This window comes from Danio rerio, chromosome 16 (genome assembly GCF_052040795.2).
Source record: "Danio rerio strain M-AB ecotype USA chromosome 16, GRCz13ab, whole genome shotgun sequence".
NCBI lineage: Eukaryota > Metazoa > Chordata > Actinopteri > Cypriniformes > Danionidae > Danio > Danio rerio.
Genome location: NC_141036.1, coordinates 37,183,605 through 37,196,946, shown reverse-complemented (window position 1 = coordinate 37,196,946; position 13,342 = coordinate 37,183,605). Strand labels below are relative to the sequence as shown.

The 13,342-nt window shown below is 36.7% G+C and overlaps 1 long non-coding RNA gene across 14 annotated transcripts in view; it reads left to right on the top strand.

The window, feature by feature from the left end:
• Window positions 1-2,297: 2,297 nt before the first annotated feature.
• LOC137487925 (uncharacterized) overlaps window positions 2,298-13,342 on the top strand; it is an 84,090-nt gene continuing 73,045 nt past the window's right edge. For all 14 annotated transcript variants that reach the window (XR_015511649.1, XR_015511653.1, XR_015511646.1 and 11 more), the window contains exon 1: window positions 2,298-2,814. This is a non-coding gene — a long non-coding RNA (uncharacterized LOC137487925). The remainder of the gene's footprint in view (window positions 2,815-13,342) is intronic.

The following is a 13,342-nucleotide window of genomic DNA, read 5'->3' as shown; positions in this document are numbered from 1 at the left end:
TGAAGAAACATCAATAAAATCTAAGTAAAGAGTTCAGACTTGATGAAAAGCCTTAGTGGACAAACGAACGACACAGGTAAGAAATATTTAATGTCATTTTAATATAATGTTCTCACATTTTAATTAAAATTCTGCATCTGAAATGGCATTGTGAATTAATTTATTCATTGTTTTGAGGGTGCATTTATGAGGCTTAATATGATTAATATATTAAATATTTAGGGTACACAAGTACACAACTGTGGCTGTGGTCTTACACCATATTATGGCTATGTTGTCTCATTTTGTTCTTGATGTGGCATTTTAAAAAATGTGACATTTCTTTAATGTATTTTCAGCTGGTTTTTTATCACTAAGAATTCAGCAGACCAGGAATGCAATTAAAGATTATTTTGCAGTGTACAGAATATACTGAAGCCCACAAGCATGCTTTTTCGTTCATCGTGTATGAATGCATTGCATTCTCACTATTACACACAAGACAAATCAATACGGCACGGGACAGAAAGTTGCCATTGTGCAGAAATGCTTTAAAGGCATTTTGGGATTGTCTGGTGTGCACTGGACATCATGATGAAGTAGCTGGCAGCTCTGATGAGTGAGGTCAATGACCAGACAGAAAGAGATGCAGAGATCTGTTCGCAGTGAGGAATCAATCTCTGACCAGACCAGAGACAGACTGAAATCCCATCTGACCTAAAGCATGCCCTGTGGCAATGGCTGGAAAGTGACTCCCTGTCTGTCTTTCAGTTATACCTTCTATGGCCTAGTAAACGAGCCAGAGGCAAAATACCAACCGATGTGTTCAAATACTTGTCAATATTAGTGTCGCAGTGTCAACATAGCTTGTTGAGACCATGCATTTCAATAATACTATTCAATAGAATAGTATAAATCATAAACTGTTGTGCTGTTGGCTTTGTCAGTGATTCCAGGGTTGTAATAGAGATTCTGCCTGGGCAGCAGGGTGCTTTATCGTCTCTTGTTGGTTGCTCTGTTGCAAAAATGAGAAGAAAAAAAAATAATAAAGTATAGACGTCTTTGCCCTGGATCTTTCTGTATTGTTTTCTTTTTTCTCAAACTTTGAATCATCAGTCTGGTCTCTGAATGTGCTGACTGACTACTGCTTCTGTTGTTCTGACATTGTTTGACCTTGTTTGTGACTTGCTTCATATGGCTCTGACCTTGTTACTTCCACCTCAGCAGATTGACTGTCTGTTTGTGTCATTCTTTTCACACAGGCTTTTGTTTTTATGTCTGTTCAAAAGATTGTTTATTTTATTGTAAATATGAGTTATTGAATTGAAGTGTGTTGTTTTTTTTAAATTGAACATTCTGTGGCATATTAGTAATTGTTATTTTTTTCAGTAATGAATGTGTACACGTGACAATAATTCAGTTGATATTTTATGTCATTGTAAATAAATTGAAAATGCCATATATTTCTAGCAATGCATGTGCTCTCTCACTGATATTTTATGGGCTACCACAAAACTAGTTTGCTTTTTCACCAGAAGAGGGCATGTGCTCACAATTTTCTCAGCTTAGAGTTTGCAAATGCTTTACGAACGAGGTGAAATACCAATCCCGTCTACTAAACTACGAAATATAGGCTAGTTATTTAAATCAGAAAAGCTGTTCAATTAGCCTCTAGGCTTAGACTTTGTAAGCTGAACGTAGTTGTTGTGATCATAATTGTCTGTGGGCCAAGAATTTTATGAACATATTTAATAATATTTTTATGGTTTTGATATATTTAATGTATCATAACAGTTCGCTGAAAATACTTTATCCAACAAAAAACGGCTATAATCAACATATAGGTATATTACATAAACCTATAAGTGCGGTTAATCAATCAAGAATGACACTTCAATTAGGCTAATAAAACCGGTTAATTTTCCATTAATCTACTGTTTAGGCTACTTCTATTTTTCCCCTTGCTTTCTCATATAGGCTAACCTATTAGATCTATATAATATAATGTTTGTTATTAGAACCCTAATTTGATCTATTTTTTATTGATTTAAACGAATTGATATAGGCCTATATTAAATAATCTAGAAAAGTTAACAATTGTGTTAACCGTTCTAGATTATTAACTAGATTTCAATCCGTTTCCACCATGAACTTTGAGCAAGCACCAGCCTTTGGAACTGAAAAGCCTTCCACTGACAGTTTCGCACTTTGATGACCTGAATTATTTCATTACATATTTTTTTGTAAGATTAATATTCCCGGACGTGTCTGTACATGGCGAAACCTGTGTGAAAAGATAAGCACAGGTTTTCGCCTGTGAGGCAGTGGTGCGCGCAGGTTTCCCGACAGCCTGTTGTTTGTCGGGCGGGTACCACGCGCAGAAGCCAAGCGAGATTCAAAGGCCTGACAACTTCTTTGTTAATTGGAACAGGCTTCTCGCTATGTGTGCGGCGAGGGTGGTGAAAAGGCTGAGATACAAGCTGACAAGTGTGAGCACGAAGTAGAGTCGCGTTTAATTAATTTTCCTTTCACCCTTGGGAACCGCGCCGAGCCCGGCTGTGATACATTTCGATGTGAAATCGACGAAATACCTCACAGTTGGAGCATTTCTTCAAGTTGGAGGTGCTTTTGTGTTTGTGGGATGAATGTGAATCTGCCAGTCTCGCAAGTATAGAATGAAAAACATAAGTATAGTCGATTTGACCCAGAGATTGAACTCATTGTTGAATCGCTGCAGTATGTAGGCCGTTACACTTTGAAGGCCTAAGCATTGTGTGAATGTGCGACTGCACCTGCACATGAGCTGAAGTGAAACACTGGACAGCTTTAGCAAAGGTGAGTAAACTGTTTAAATGTTTAACATGGTATTAACACTTCCACCAAATTCATTTTCACAGTATTGTTTTACCGCTTCACTTGTTTTAATACAAGTAAGGTAATTATAATTAATGGTAACCAATTAGTTTAATATATTTGTTGTAAAATTGTGGTTACAAATACTTTTACTATATTAAAGTCGAAAGGGAAAACACATTAAAAACAAATTGTAATGCATAAAAACGTCACAATAAAGCCTGCCCATCCTTTAGATATTTAAATTTCGATACATTCGATTTAAACACCTTAAACACTTAATGTGCCTTTAAATACATTGAACATTGACAGCTACAAGTAGGTTAGTTAAAGGTCTGAAACCAGGCTGTAGGTCACTTCTTCATAAAGAGATCTTTAAGTCAGCGCCAATAGCCTAGTGGTACTGTGCGCTGACATCGACCACAAAAGGCGACCTGAGTTTGATTCCTAGCTCAAGGTCTTTTGCTGTTTGAAATCTCCACTGTCCTATATCATAATAAAGGTGAATAACCCTAAAGAAAAATAATAATTAGAACTTTAAATAAGTTTTTTTTTAAGCTAAATCCATCATCCTTGGTGATTCATAAAGCATACAATGAGGTTTTATGAACTTGTGCAAGAAACCGAACGGTTTTTACAGCTTTTTTTTTATCCAGGTGGATTAAAGGTTGTGTGAGTTTTATTGCATAATGCTAGATGGATTGAATGAGTTTCACAAATAATCTTCATGGTCCACAGAATAAAATAGTTTGGAATGACATGATGCTTAACTAATGACTGAATTTTCATTTTTGGTTGAACAATGTCTTTAAGAGATACATTTAACGTGGTTGCTTATTTGTTTTCAGATTAATTTAGTACAAATAATTTATAGGCCTCTAAGTCTGTTTCTTCCACATCAGAACTACTCTCAGTTTGTGTGAGGTAAGCGTGATGTTTAGTGGACCAAAAATGTTGATTCGACCGAGTTGTGATTCGACTATGCAAAAGCATGGTGCACATTGCACATTTCCCGCTCCCACAAACGCGGCACATGCTCATGTGGCTTGTGCTGATTATCCAGCCTCCACAACTCCAGATGGATCAACACATGCTGAAAATGCGACAAACCAAGACACAGTTTTTCCATCTGACCTCAATCTATCACTTCTGTTTGCCTGTATAAATGTCAGCGTTCTTCCACTCATAGACTCGGGGAGAAAAATGTAATCTTGTTGTCATCTTGTAAGTCGTTTTAACAGCCTCATCAGTGTTTGTTTGCAAGTTAATTGAATCAGTGTGGGTGGGCATTGCCTTTAACCTGTTGTTATGGATCTTGTCGAAACGCTTCTGCCATAGGCATACTTGCCTGGTAGAGTTTAGTCTATTACCCTTTAATTTTAAAAGACTTTTGTTTACAGGTGCTATTTTTTAGATAAAGGCCTGTGCACCAAGGACAATAAAGACTAGGTTTTAAAAAATAGTTTAAAACTTAAAGGGGTAGTTCACTCAAAATGAAAATATGCTCACTATTTACTCGCTCTCAAGTGGTTTCAAACCTTTATGAGTATCTTTATTCTGTTGAACACAAAAGAAGATATTTTGAAGAAAGATGGAAACCTGTAACCATTGACTTCTAGTGGGTGAACAATGGAAGCCAGTGGTAACAGGTTTCCAGCTTTCTTCAAAATATCTTCTTTTTGTTTTGGCTGAACTATACCTTTAAAGTCTGCCTTAAAAAGTATATTCTTTTATCATTTACTCAGCCTCATATCATTCCAATCCCATTAGAAATCTTTTATTCTTCTAAACAAGATTTACCTTTTTTACCCAAAAATTTCACGCTCCAAAATGTTCATAAAGTATTATTCCTAACTTGCACAAAACAGAATGTGATCATGTGCTGGTGTGAACGATATAAGGAGCTTTTGCAACATTGTAAATTTTGTCATAGTTCCTATAATATGCTTTTTGGTGTACTTGCACTGCAGAGTCAGTAAACTATTTTTGTTCAAGAAGCACTATATTACTATACACTCACCAGTCACATTATTAGGTACACTGTACAAGTATCGAGTTGGACTTTCTTTTGCCTTCAGAACTGCCTTAATCCTTCGTGGCATAGATTTAACAAGGTACTGGAAATATTCCTCAGAGATTTTGGTCCATATTAACATGCTAACATCACGCAGTTGCTACAGATTTGTCGGCTACACATACATGATGCTAATCTCCGCTTCTGCCACATCCCAAAGATGCTCTATTGGATTGACATCTGTTGACTGTGGAGGCCATTTGAGTACAGTGAGCTCATTGTCATGTTCAAAAAACCAGTCTGAGATGATTCGCCCTTTATGACATGGTGTGTTATCCTGCTGGAAGTAGTCATAAGAAGAGGGGTCCACTGTGGTCATAAAGGGATGGACATGGTCAGCAACAATACTCAGGTAGGCTGTGGCATTGACACGATGCTCAATTGGTGCTAATGAGCCCAAAGTGTGCCAAGAAAATATCCCCATACCACTATGTTTACCACCACCAGCCCGAACCATTGATAAAAGACTGGATGAATCCATGCTTTCATGGTGTTGATGCAAAATTCTGACCCTACCATCCAAATGTCGCAGCAGAAATCGAGACTCGTCAGAACAGGCAACATCTTTCCAATCTTCTATTGTATAATTTTGGTAAGTCTGTGCAAATTGTAGCTTAAGTTTCCTGTTCTTAGCTGACAAGGTGGCACCCGGTGTGGTCTTCTGCTGCTGTAACCCATCTGCCTCAAGGTTGAACATGTTTGGTGTTTAGAGATGCTCTTATGCATACCTTAGTTGTAACGAGTGGTTATTTGAGTTACTGTTGTCTTTCCATCAGCTTGAACCAGTCTGGCCATTCTCCTCTGACCTCTGGCATTAACAAGACATTTGCGCCCACAGAACTGCCTCTGGCTGGATATTTTCTCTTTTTCAGACCAATCTGTAAACCCTAGAGATGGTTGTGCATGAAAATCCCAGTAGATCAGCAGTTTCTGAAATACTCAAACCAGGTCATCTGGCACCAACTACCATGACATGTTCAAAGTCACTTAAATCACCTTTCTTCCCCATTCTGATGCTTGGTTTGAACTGCAGCAGACCATCTTGATCATGTCTACTTGCCTAAATGCCTTGAGGTGCTGCCATGTGATTTGCTGATTAGAATTCTGCGTTAACAAGCAGTTGGACAGGTGTACCTAATAAAGTGGCCGGTGAGTGTATTATCACACTATATATTGGTAACTAAATTAGTTTCTGCCTAATAGCAGTTTTTAATGCACCACAATAGAAACAAACACTGATGTGATTGACTGTACACTGATTGAGTGAAAGCATGTAGTGTTATCAAAACCTAAATAATCACCAAGCTAAATGTTAGCAGCATTTCCCTGTTGCCTTTTTTGGTCTCTAATCTTCAATGATACAGTAAGTATAGTACTACAAGTTGTCAAAGTGATGTAGTTTTTTTTTTTTTTTGCTGTTTAACTTGTATAAATCTTATATATGGTCCAACTTCATTATCACAAAACATATTGAAAACACAGCTTCTCTCTTAGCATCCTCTGTCCAGTATTTCAATTTGTTAATGCAGTGCTCGATGATACATTCTTCTGGCTTATGTCACAAACAGGAAAAGGGTCTGGGGGCATTTTCTTCTTTTAGAAACAGACTTAAAGCCCCTTTGGTTGTTTGTGTTTATAGTTCTTGTGAATCAAACCTTTTTAAAGGATAATTAACTGGGTTGGTTATACTGATCTACCTTTATCCCTCACAACTCAACATGTACATGATCTGATTAACCTCAGAAGCAGGTTAGAAGACAAAGGGCACTGAAATCACCTGTACAGGACACGAGCTGGACCGCTTTAATGGCTTTTGAAATGATTACATGTATTCTAATGGAGGACATTAACATGCATGTGTTAGAAACAATAGCGCCTGTCATTGTTTCTCCATTCTTTATTAATGCCGCAATTCAGTACAAAATGACTGACTGCCAAGTTTTGTGAACATCAAAGCTTTTTCCTAATATAATTTCCCCCTAACCAGAAACCCCATTAAATTAACATGCATTTTGAATCTTTTGCCCAATAAGTTGCTTAATGAATTGTGAGGGGCATTGACAAGGCCTCACGTTAATGTCAGAATTAGACATTTAAAATATTGTGTGTGTGTGTGTGTGTGTGTGTTTGTGTTTGTGTTTGTGTGTGTGTGTTATGAGTGAGGTCTCCAGTGCTCTTCATGCCCTGTTAATAACCTGGCCTGCTTTGATGTGGCAGTGTGGAGCGAGGTGGCTCTTTCTCTGCTTCACTTGTGGCATGTAAATCCGGCCAGCATTTTATCTCCTTACCTGCTCAAGGGTTGACTGAATTTGCGCGGGCTGCCTGCATGTGCTTTCTGTTGTAGTGTGATTCATGAGATGTCACCTACCCGACGGGCCACTCACAAACGCTTTGAGAAGAATGTGCATCTGTGTGCGTTTGCTTTTCTGTTGACTTGATAATGCTTCCTGTCTGTGTATGAAATTCAGTTAATTTCAGTGTAAATATATATGTGATCATTGGCAATGCTCCATTTCTGAAGGGCTAGTAAGAAGTGCTGGTCTAGCTTGTTAGTTTAAAGCTTCTCTGAGGGGTTTATATACAGTATATATATATATATATATATATATATATATATATATATATATGTGTGTGTGTGTGTGTGTGTGTGTGTGTGTGTGTGTGTGTGTGTGTGTGTGTGTGTGTATGTATGTATATGTATGTATATATATATATATATATATATATATATATATATATATATATATATATATATATATATAATTTTTTACTTTATATGTTGCATGTTTATATTATGTGTTTCTCAGTTTTGACATTTTATCATTATTTAATCATAAATGTGACATAACTTAACATTCTTAATTGTAACTTATATATTTCCCAATGTGACTTTGCGACAAAGAGTTTTGTTTTTCAGACTGTGATATCTCTTGATTTTGACTTTATTTGAATTTACTCTTTGTTTCCTGTGATTTAATGTACACTACCTGACAAAAGTATTGTTGTCGATCCCAGTTGTAAGAGCAACAAATAATAATTTGACTTCTAGTTAATCATATGGAAAAGTGGCAGAAGGTGGATTTTTTTTCCCGATGATTGATCTGTTGAACTGCATCCCAATCATCACAAATACTGCAGAAGACGTATTGGAACCCGCATGGACCCAAGATTCTCACAGAAATCAGTCAAGTTTGGTGATGGAAAAATCATGGTTTGGGATAACATTCAGTATGGGGGCATGCAAAAGATATACAGAGTGGTTGGCGACATCAACAATCTGAGATATCAAGACATTTGTGCTGCTCATTACATTACAAACCACAGGGCAAATTCTTCAGCAGGATAGCGCTCCTTCTCATACTTGAGTCCTACATCAAAGTTCCTGAAAGCAAAGAAGGTCAAGGGGCTGCAGGATTGGCCAGCCTAGTCACAATACATGAACATTATTGAGCATGTCTAGGGTGAGATGGAGGAGAAGGCATCGAAGATGAATTCAAAGGATGTTGAACTCTGGAAGTTCTGCAAGAACACTTTCTTTGCTATTCCAGATGACTTAATAAAGTTATTTGTATACATTGCAGAGATGTACGGATGCAGTCCTCCAAGCTCATGGGAGTCACACACTAATATTAATTATTTTGCCACTGCACCATGACTTTATATTCTGTACTGTACATTATTTCTGTTAAGTGACAAGACTTTTGTCTAAGCAAAGTCAGACCTAAATAATTAAAAACAAGGGCGTTATCATATTTTATTTTGGTAAACTTAGTGTAATCTAGAGGCCTGTTCCTTTTATATAAGCCACTTCTGATACCAAATGATCAACTAGAAGTCAAGTCATTATTTGTTGTTCCTAAAACCTGGATAGGCGACAAGACTTATGTCATGTAGTGTAAACAAGGCAGTGTGATTTATTTATTTATTTATTTATTTTTTACCAACACCAATTATAATTACCTTACCCCAATTACACTCAAAAATACTTTCGTTGTTTGTTTAATCTACTTGTGTAAACTTAGCTAAATCAACAAAATTCTTTTGTTGTTATTTTTTTAAACAACTTAATTGCTTCGTGTTCAATCCACTTAAAATTGTAAGAAGAATCAAGTTTACTTAATCGATTTATGTTGGGATGACATAAAATAATTATGTGGAACCCAGCATTTTTTAATAGCGTATACACACACACAAAAAAAATCAGGCTTCCACAAAATTTCTTCATGGTCTCCCAACACAAATCGATTAAGGTAACTTAAATCTTTTTACAAAACAGTTGTTTGAACATAAAACAATTAAGTTGTCCCCAAAAAAACTCAAGAATTGTGTTGATTCAGCTAATTTCAAATGGGTCAATTGAAAAGGCTGAAAAAATATTTTTGAGTATCTTTACTTCTTGTAATTAATTTATACCTCTAATTGCATATTTATTAACACTTACGGTGTGATTTCTCAATCTTTACTTCTTTTAATTTGGTTTATTTTAAATTTTTGTAAATGACATTTAGTAGGATTCTACCAATTTTATATTTTTCAAATTCTACCTTTTCTAGTAATTTCGGATTTCCTTTAAATATGTTTCAAATAGCATCTTTATACCTAACAGTTGTAATCATATAAGGCAGTGTGATATTTTGTTATTAGTGTGTTACTTAGACTTTTATTATAAATTAATTTCTACATAAGTGTGTCTGTTATATCTTACTGTGACTTTTTGCTAACATTCATAATCACATATTTATATTTCAGTGTGATATTTTGGTTTTCTTTACCTTTAATTTCCTTTGACTTAGCCTATTTATACTTTATGAATTCTATTAATTGCAGATCTTTTTATATAACTATGCAACTTTAATTCATAATGATATTTCTATGTGTAGGCATAAATATTTTTGTCTCAAAATGCATTGGAAAAATTGCAATTAGTGTTTATATTTCTACTTATATGTGATGTATAACTTTAGCTTTGGTTTAATGCCTGTTCTATTTTGTTCAGTGGCCGGTCTTGCCACAGCATCTCATACGCAATCAATCATACAGTAGCAGAACTGCACTCCAACATTTGGTTGGTTAAGACCACATTTGTTGTCTCCGCTAAACCACAGAGAGCACGTCTGATCGCCCTCTTGACCTTGAGATGAATGGCTGCCCAAACCAGTCCCTGCTACACATTACCATTTAAATGGCCCAAGGAGAAGGTTAGGTCAGCTCATTTGATGTTGAAATGCAAACAGAGATCAAAGGAGAGAACTCGCGCTGGCCTATATTTACAGTAGCCGGTCTTGGATCGGTGTGTTCGGTGGCAGAGGTGGAGCGTATTGTCTGTGTGTATGTGTTAGACAAGAGAGTTTTGTAGGAGGGAAGAGCACATTGTCTATTTGTTCTGCGTGGTCCTCATGGGTAGATAGCTCATTAACCATTGTGGCCTGGCACAATAGCCAAGAGCGCCGGCTGCATGGGTACAACAAGTCCAGCACAATACCTGTAAACAGCCTGCGGCTTAATTGAAAATGGCCTCCAGGATCACCAGGCTGTCATAACAATAAAAGACTTGTATAGCTGCATAATATCAAAATTGGTGGAGAGTACATGCATGTGTGTGTGTGTGTGTGTGTGTGTGTGTCTGGTTTTTCAGCAAAATTGTGGTTTAATGGATGCTAGTGTAGTATGTGTCCCAGCTCAGTTTTTGTTTAAACCTGATGTTCTTATCTGGTGTGTGTTAAAGTCACCTGTGTTACTCTAGCAATGCTCTTGTGTGAGTTAGAGGCACTTCTGATTACTTTAGAGTGTGTCCTTGAAATGTGAATACAATTACCTGCTTATGCTTCATAGTACATGTTTAATTGTGAATCTGTTTAACTTCTCAGATTGTATGTATTTAATTTGCATGCCTTCTGTTATAATCTCAAGGTTTAATGAACCTTTGATTTGGCTTATCTATTTCTGAGTTTGCATTTAACTGTTGTATAATTGTAATTAAATGCAGTGCCAGGTATATAAGCACACCCCTCACAAATCTATCTTTTAAATTCATATGTTTAACAGAAAGCTATACAATAATATATTTGTGCATATACATTAGGTAAGTCAGTACTGAAGCCAAATCTGGAGCTTATCTAACAAAACAACTTACGATAATGTTCCAAAAACTAGTACACCCAAATGTTATAGAAAAATATTAAAAGGATATTTAAAAAAGACAAAAACTACTTTTCTGAATCAGGACATAACTAAGGTGTTTAGAATTCTTAGTATTCCTAGTTTGAGTTAAATGGATAGTTCTTTTTTTATCCTTGTTTTAATCCGATTAGGCTTTTTTAGTTCCGAGGGAGGGACACAAAAGAAGATAAAATGAAGAATGTTGGAAACTGCTAACCATTGACCTCCATAGTATTTGTTTTTTTCTATTATACATGTCTATTATAAGATTTTCAGCATTCATCAAAATATCTTAATTTGTGATCAGATTTAACAATTTCAAACTGATTTGGAACACATCATGAAAGAATAAATGACAGAACTATCCCTTTAAGTATTGAACATATGTTGACATGCCATGTATTCTATAAACCAAAATTTATGTTTGTAGTGAGAATATTTGTACAATATTTCAAACTAATATATGAATGATATTTGCCTTATTTTTTGAAGTTTGTGTGCCTGCAGGAAATGTTTGTTAAATCAGGGTGCCCGTGGGGTCTTAAAGTATTAAAACTTGATTAAAATGTAAAGACATTTAAGGCCCTTAAAAAGTATTAAAAAGTCTTGAATGCAAGGTATTAAATTTAAATAATTTTTGATTATGCAATGTATGGTTGTATGCTGGCAATGCAGTGGTGCAGTAGGAAGTGTTGTCGCCTCACAGCAAGAAGGTCGCTGGTTCATGGCTCGGCTGGATCATTTGGCGTTTCTGTGTGGAGTTTGCATGTTCTCCCTGCGTTTGCGTGGGTTTTCTCCGGGTGCTCCGGTTTCCCCCATAGTCCAAAGACATGCGGTACAGATGAATTGGGTAGGCTAAATTGTCCGTAGTGTATGCGAGTATGAATAAGTGTGAATGTGTTTTCCAGTGATGTATTGCAGCTGGAAGGGCGTCCGTTGCATAAAACATACGCTGGATAAGTTGGCGGTTCATTCGCTGTGGCGACCCCAGAATAGTAAAGGGACTAAGCCGAAAAGAAAATGAATGAATAAATGGTTGTATGCTATTGAGTTATATTTTGCCTGAATTGGTGTGTAGTTTATGAAATCGATAAAAACCTGCTAGATTTGACATCACGCTGCTGTTTACTGTTGTAACCAAGGCAACACCATTATTTCTGCAGTTCTATAGGCGCCAACCTGATAAATTAGCTAGATATAATAGATTTACATTCAGTATTGTTCGTGTTTGTAAAATGTATAGAAACTGTAAATTTTAGATTTCTGTATATACTCTGTTGATTGGGTAATTGATGGTGAGGCAGTAATTCCTGTGACTTTTGGTTTGGTAGTAGACATCTAGGTAAATGTCTCTTTAAGTGTCTTGGCAGGTTTACTTTAAATAAAACAAACTCTGGTGTGATTTTTGGTCAGTGAGTTTCAATTAAATATTGATCACTGCCTGAAACAAACAAAATAAACAAAAGGGTTACACAAAAACCCAGAAAGATGTGTTATATTTACCAAGGCCCTGCAAAATTTTGTTGGTAAAATCCAACCATTCCAACTGGAATTTCTTATACAAAAAAATCAAGAAATAGATCTGGCTTGTGTTGAAGACATGCACATCCACTATGTTAACCAACATATAGCTGCTTGCTTTGACAGGGACTTCTGTGTGATTTGTTAAAGATCTCAAAGCTGTTGTCTATTGACAGTTGGCAATTTTGCATGCAAAATATCACTGGAATTGTGACTGGGCCAGGTTACTGCATGTGCTAAAACAACACTTATTCTCTACTCTATTTCTTGCCCCTTTAAAGTTTAGAGTAAGCACATAAAACCCAATAGATTTCCAGTAGATACGCATATAAACACATTATGCAGTCTTGCCCTTTATGACTGACTGACCACTAAGATCTTGCTTTCTCTTCTGAACAGTCCCTTCTCAAATGGCCTTGCTGACACCCACCAGCTGTTCTAGAGGGGGTTGTGTGATAGAATGGCTGGGCTGCTGGTTTCTGGGTCGTCCAGCTAAAGATGACCCGGGGCAACAGGCCTGGACTGGGAGAATCAGAGGCCATGACCACAGGCGCTGGTAAACTGAGGCAGGTCTTTGGCCCAGCAGTGCCACCTCACATTTAAGTAAAGTCCATTTGATAGACCCAGCTAAAGAGACTGCAAGTTATCGGGTCTGAATGGTGCTAATACGCTGGGCTGGTTGGATGCGGGTTGGAACTCTGGTGTCCTATTAATCGTAGCCGGGAGAATCATATCAGGTTAGAAGTTCAGGCTTTC